At 44.6% G+C, this 5,854-nt stretch overlaps 1 non-coding gene across 1 annotated transcript; it reads right to left on the minus strand.

Moving 5' to 3' along the window:
- Window positions 1–1,186: 1,186 nt before the first annotated feature.
- LOC112932150 (small nucleolar RNA SNORD52) lies at window positions 1,187–1,254 on the minus strand. Its single transcript, XR_003237430.1, has one exon. It is a non-coding gene; the product is annotated as a small nucleolar RNA SNORD52 (small nucleolar RNA).
- Between the last annotated feature and the right edge of the window lie 4,600 nt (window positions 1,255–5,854).

The raw sequence follows: 5,854 nt of genomic DNA on the forward strand, positions 1-5,854 counted from the left end.
GCAAAGACACAGAAGGAGGTGAAGGAGCCAGTGAGACGGAGGGAAGAGCATTCAAAGGTCATAAAGTGGGGACTGTGTCCAGCATCGTTTGAGGAAAAACAGCCAAGAGGACATTGTAGCTCCTAAAAAGTGTACAAGGGGCAAGGATGATCAAAGAGGTCACACCAGACAGGGTCTGGGGACACTTTTAAGAAGTTAGGTTTCTGCTAAGAGAAGTGGGGAGCCACTGCAGGATTTTGAGCAGACACGATAGCTCTGAGTACATGTGACTCTGGCTCCCTCTGACACCGGAGTCAGAACTCTCATGGACTCTGCTGAACAAGGAAGGCCTGAAGTCCATGAACGTGAGGACATGGATTGAGAGTCTACATTCGGATGCTCTGTACTTAGCAAGGTCCATGTCCCTGTGGCCCTGTCCTGCCTCGTCCTCTGACCAGGGTGTTAGCTAATGAAGAGTTCATGCCCAGGGTGTGTGTGTGTGTGTGAAAGGTCTCTAGGCCAGTCTAGCCCAACCCAGCCCACCTTAATTCCTGGGAGAATGAATGGATTTTGTGGCACGTTTAAGAACTCTCTTTGCTTTATCATTCACACATTTTTCTTACTTTCCTTTATACCCAAATGATGTCTTACAATTTATTTCATTGAAAAGAACATCATTATGCAGATCACTTAATTAAATCACGCATTCAAAATCTCCCCAGTGTTCTCCTTCAAAGTAGTTTTTTGTGGGACAAGGAAGCCTGCATCTGAATGACAGTTCTATGCCCAGGTTGGCATAATTGGGGTCAAAATGTATCCTCCTGGGGCACCTGGGTGGCTCAGTTGGTTAAACATCTGACTGGCTCAGGTCATGATCCCCGGGGGTCCTGAGATCAAGCCCTGTGTAGGGCTTCCTGCTCAGTGGAGAGGTTGCTTCTCCCTCTGCCCCTCTCCACTGCTTGTGCTCTCTCACACATGTTTCTTTCTCTCTCAAATAAATAAATAAAATATTTTAAAAGAAAGATTTTATTTATTTATTCATGAGAGACACATAGAGAGAGAGAGAGGGGCAGAGACACAGGCAGAGGGAGAAGCAGGCTCCATGCAGGGAGCCTGATGTGGGACTTGATCCCGGGTCTCCAGGATCACACCCTGGGCAGAAGGCAGTGCTAAACCGCTGAGCCACCCAGGCTACCCTTCTCCAAATGAGTCAGAACTTAATTTTTGTCATCAATACCAGTGTCAGAGACTTTAGCCTGAGAAATCATCATTCTCAAATAAAATTTTAAAAATAAAATTATCCTCTTTTTCCTCAGGCCTAGGTCTCTATCCTCAGTGAGCTAAATGTTCCCCAAGAGCCAGCATCTACAGAGCACCTGGTCCAAGGAGTAGGGAGGTGGCCAGGTGGGAGTTAAGGGGTGACAATGGGGGACCCTGCTCAATGACAACTGACCATTAGGTCCTCTAGGCTGAGGTGACGTGCCCTCCCGCCTTCTGATGCCTCATTACCTTGGTATTTGGAAGCTGCCTGGCATGTAGGTTAAAACAGTGGTTCTAGAACCAGAAAGCTAGGTTTCAGTCTCAGCTCTACTGTCCCTAACTGTGTGCTAGGGCTCAGTTCCGTCAGCTCTCTAAGCTTATCTCGTTGGCATGCAAAATGAGTATAAGTGGGACATAAGTAAAATACTCAATGGAGGGCATGGCGCACAGTAAAGACTCTGAATATTCGCTATATCAATAAGCATGCAGATTTAAGAGCCCTGAATCCAAGCCCTGTTCTGTCCCCTCTCAGTTTTATGGACTGGAGCAAGTTATCCTCCCCTGATTCATCTGTAACATGGGGTTAATGATCCCCGACTATCTTCAAGCATTATTTTGGAGACTGTGTGACACCCTGGATGTGCAAGTACCTTGCACATTGTAAATGTACTGTACAAATATATGAGACTCTTATTGTTACAAAGCAAATAATCTCATGAAGGCCTCGTACTTTCAGAAGCTTTTGATCTTGATAAACTGACGAAGGAAAAACATGCTTCATAGACTTGGCTCGGTTGGAGTTGTAGTCAAGAACTGAGCTATTCATAGCCGGGGGCCCCCCAAGCTAAAAAATATTTCATATGGGAGCCGCAGGCAGTGGGAGCCCCATCTTAGTTTTACTGTGAAATGGGTCCCTTGTATTACCTGAGACCTGTAAGCACCACCCTCAAGCATATTCCCTATCTACTGCTGCCGCACTGCCCAAATTTTAGGGCAAATGGGCAGATGGGCAGGAGGTAACAGAAAGAAAGTGAATGTCCGTATACTCCCTCCAGGACCTAGTGTTACACAAGCATGGAAGGAAACACAAAGTCACAATAATAATGGAAATGACAAAGATTTTTGGAGTGATTATTAAGTCAAGTATTCTGCTGAAGGTGCAAAGGCATTAATTTTCACAATATTCCTATGAGGCTGGTGTTACTATTTTTACTGTACAGATGAGGAAACGATGTCAAGAGTCTTGTCCAAGATCACACACTGGTAAAGGCAGAGCCTGTATGTCTGCTTGCAAGCTCTGCAGCACTCCCCTGCCCTGGACTCCAGGGGCTTCGAGTTGATCTGAGGGGGACAGTTCTAGACTGTACCAAGCACAGCAGATGCTGAAATTAGTGGAGGTAGGTTTTCAGAGGAAGGAAGGGTCTTTGTGGATGAGATCTGTCTGGACAGCCTTCCTGGAATAAGTCAGAAATGGACTTGGTGGGAGTGTTGGAAAAAGATAATAGGAGAACAGCAGAAAGAAACTAAAGCCTGAAAGGAGCACTCTTTGTTCCTTGCTTAGGATGAAAGGGCGAGAGTACTCTTGGGCTTTTGACGCAGCCTGTTGGAGGAAGTCACCCTTGACATTTGAAACTAACTGCAAGGACTGCTCCCGTGGGTCAGGTCTGTGGTCTAGTGGGCTTGAAAACCTAATTGAGAAATAGAGCAGAAATGTGAATAGGCATTTCCAGAAAAGGCACCCTGAAATGCAATGAACTTGAGAATGAATGCTGCTAGCAATCAAAATAAGAAGATACAAATCCATTTCCATTTCGTGAGCAAAAATTAAATGGTCTCATTTCAAACATTACCAGAGCTAGTGGTAATGTTTTACACAAACACTCACACACTGCTGGGGAAAATGTAAAGCGGTTCGTCTACTTTGGAAAGAGAATTGGCAACAGTAAGTAATGAAATTAAAAATGAGCATCCTCTTTGGCTCTGCAATTCCATTTCCAGATGTTTATTCTAAAGGGATTCTCTAAGAAGTGCACAAGAAAACATGTGCAAGACTATTCATTGCAGCAGTGTTCTTAACAGTGAAAAATTGGAAAACACCCCAAGGTCCATCTATAAATAAATAAATACAATGTACTATATATGTAAATTCTATTCATCTGTTAAAAAGAATGACCCAGAACTATACATACAAATCTCAAAAACATATGTTAACTTCCACTTCTGGTTATGATGCAGTAGCTACAGCAAACCACTGTTCTAGCTGAGAATAAGAAAAGTAGATAAAGTAAAAAGGCAGCAGAGAGCTACTGAAGCAGCCAAGATTTTTTGGGCTGAGTTGTGTGCACGATTTTTTAAGCGCTGTTTTGATGCGGCGTGTTTGCCAGTTCTTGGTGCAGAGAGAGGGGCAGGGAAGCCTGGCGGAGGGTAACTGCTAAGAGGCAATCTCAACAGCCTGGGCAGATAAACATTGGAATTTAGAACTGGCCGGGGCAGGCAGGAATTGGCCCCATGCAGGGCCATGATTCTGGAGACAGCAGAGACTCAAGGAAGTGACAAAAGTACTCTGTGGGCACTGGACTATAAGGATACTGACATCATGGTATTGTTGTAAGAACGGAATAAAACGAATGTGCCTGCTACAATGCTTTCTCAGCAGTGATTTTCCCCAAAAAGGCAACGGTGTGTGCCAATGTGCTAAAAACATAGGAATGGCACATTACTGGAGGCTATGTTGCTGGGTGAATCATATATGAAATTTTAATCCTTATTCTAATCCTTTTTCCCCATTCCCTTCTCTGAACTTCCACATTACTTTGTATATTGCATAGTATGGTAGAAAGTCAGATGAATTTAAACATAGTACATGAAGGGCACCTGGGTGGTTCGGTTGGTTAAGCATCTGCCTTCAGCTCAGGTCATGAGCTCAGGGTCCTGGGGATGGAGCCCCTCCTTGGGTTCCCTCCTCAGCAGGGAGCCCGCTTCTCCTACTCCCTCTGCCCCTCCCCCTGGCCCCTGCTCTCTCTCAAATACATAAATAAAATCTTTTTAAAAATAAAATAAGTAGTACACTAAATGATCAAAATTCAAAATAACTCTAATTTCCAAACTTTATACAAGTTAAGAATTGCGTAATGACCAACAGCGCCGATTTAGTTGTAACCTGGTCTCGTGATTGCCCATGACAATGCTATAGTCCTTGGCACACACAAGTTCCTCCCCTGTCCATTCTGCTGTTTACCCAAAAAGGTCAGGGGAGGGAACTCTTGCTGTCATTTCTTTTGCTATTCTGTGTTCTCATCATTTAATTCTTTTTCTATATCTTACATTAATGTCATCCAAGGGTGCATTAAGCGGTAGGGATAGTGCTTTTGCTGAGAAACATTCCTGAGAATAAAAACCTTAGAAAATAGATCGAGATGTTCTTAAATACCACATGGATGACCAACTATATATGCCAGAATAACTCAAGCAGCTGATTTTGAGTTGATTTAGGAAAACACTAGAGCTAACCCCGAGAAAATTCTTAAAAAGCAGCATTCAGCACACATCTCTAAGTCTCCTGAAAGTCTTTATTTACGTATTACTTATTATTTTAAAAGTACATTCAAAGCAAAAGAAAAGTGCAGTCTTTATGATAATTCTGAATTTGTAAGTCTCAAAAATGCATCCTTCCTTCCTTATGCCTATAAGAAAAGGAGTTTTGGATTATTCAAATTTCTAATTTTGAGAAGTCTCCAGTAGTAAATCCCTCGCAGAGAAGGGGATCGCCCTGTGCTGGCCTCTTCTTTTTGAACCCAGGCCCTCGCTCTGTGCCGGTGGCCTGTCTTCCCAGGCCTGGGGGAAGTTCCCAATGGGGGCAGTTTCCCAGAGCCCCTCTAGCTCCTCAGTGGCCATCAGAGGGCCATGGAGCCAGCGGGCTCTCAAACCTCCCAGAATCCTTACCCCAGGCCTGAGGGACCAGCCCAAGATTGCAGGGCTTCCGACGAGGCAAATAAAACTGACTGGCTAAACCTTGAGAGGTTCAAGTGTAGGAACTCGATAAGGCGGTGAAAGCTCAGTGCGAAGAACGGCTGTGCTCCAAGTCTTGATAATTTCAATATGTTTCTCAAACTTCACAGATAAGTGCGGCCTCCAGCCAGGCTCTCACAATGACCTTGAGGAAAGGCAGCACTACCCTTGGATGTGTCTCTGCTGGGAGAATCAGCCCGTGGAGCATGTGAAAGAGTTTAGGGTGGGAGGCAGCAGGGGGGCATATGGGTGACCATGGGGGGAAGGGTGGGGGAGGCTCAGCCTTGCCCGCACAGCATGTTCCACCAATTCTTTTGGCCTCCATTTCCTCATATGCAAAATAAAATCTGCATGAGATTATTTCTGAAGCTCCATCTTTCTTGATAGGCATATGATAATAAAAAGGAACTATCTACTGCCTGTGTCCTTCCCACTCCACCCTCCCTAAGAAACTAAATGTAAATTTTGTGTGTGTGTGGGCACTTTTTTTTTTAAGATTTTATTTATTTATTCATGAGAGACATAGAGAGAGAGGCAGAGACACAGGCAGAGGGAGAAGCAGGCTCCATGCAGGGAGGCCGATGCAGGAGTGTATCCTGAGACCCCG

The sequence above is a fragment of the Vulpes vulpes genome, chromosome 8 (genome assembly GCF_048418805.1).
Source record: "Vulpes vulpes isolate BD-2025 chromosome 8, VulVul3, whole genome shotgun sequence".
NCBI classification, from domain to species: Eukaryota; Metazoa; Chordata; class Mammalia; order Carnivora; family Canidae; genus Vulpes; species Vulpes vulpes.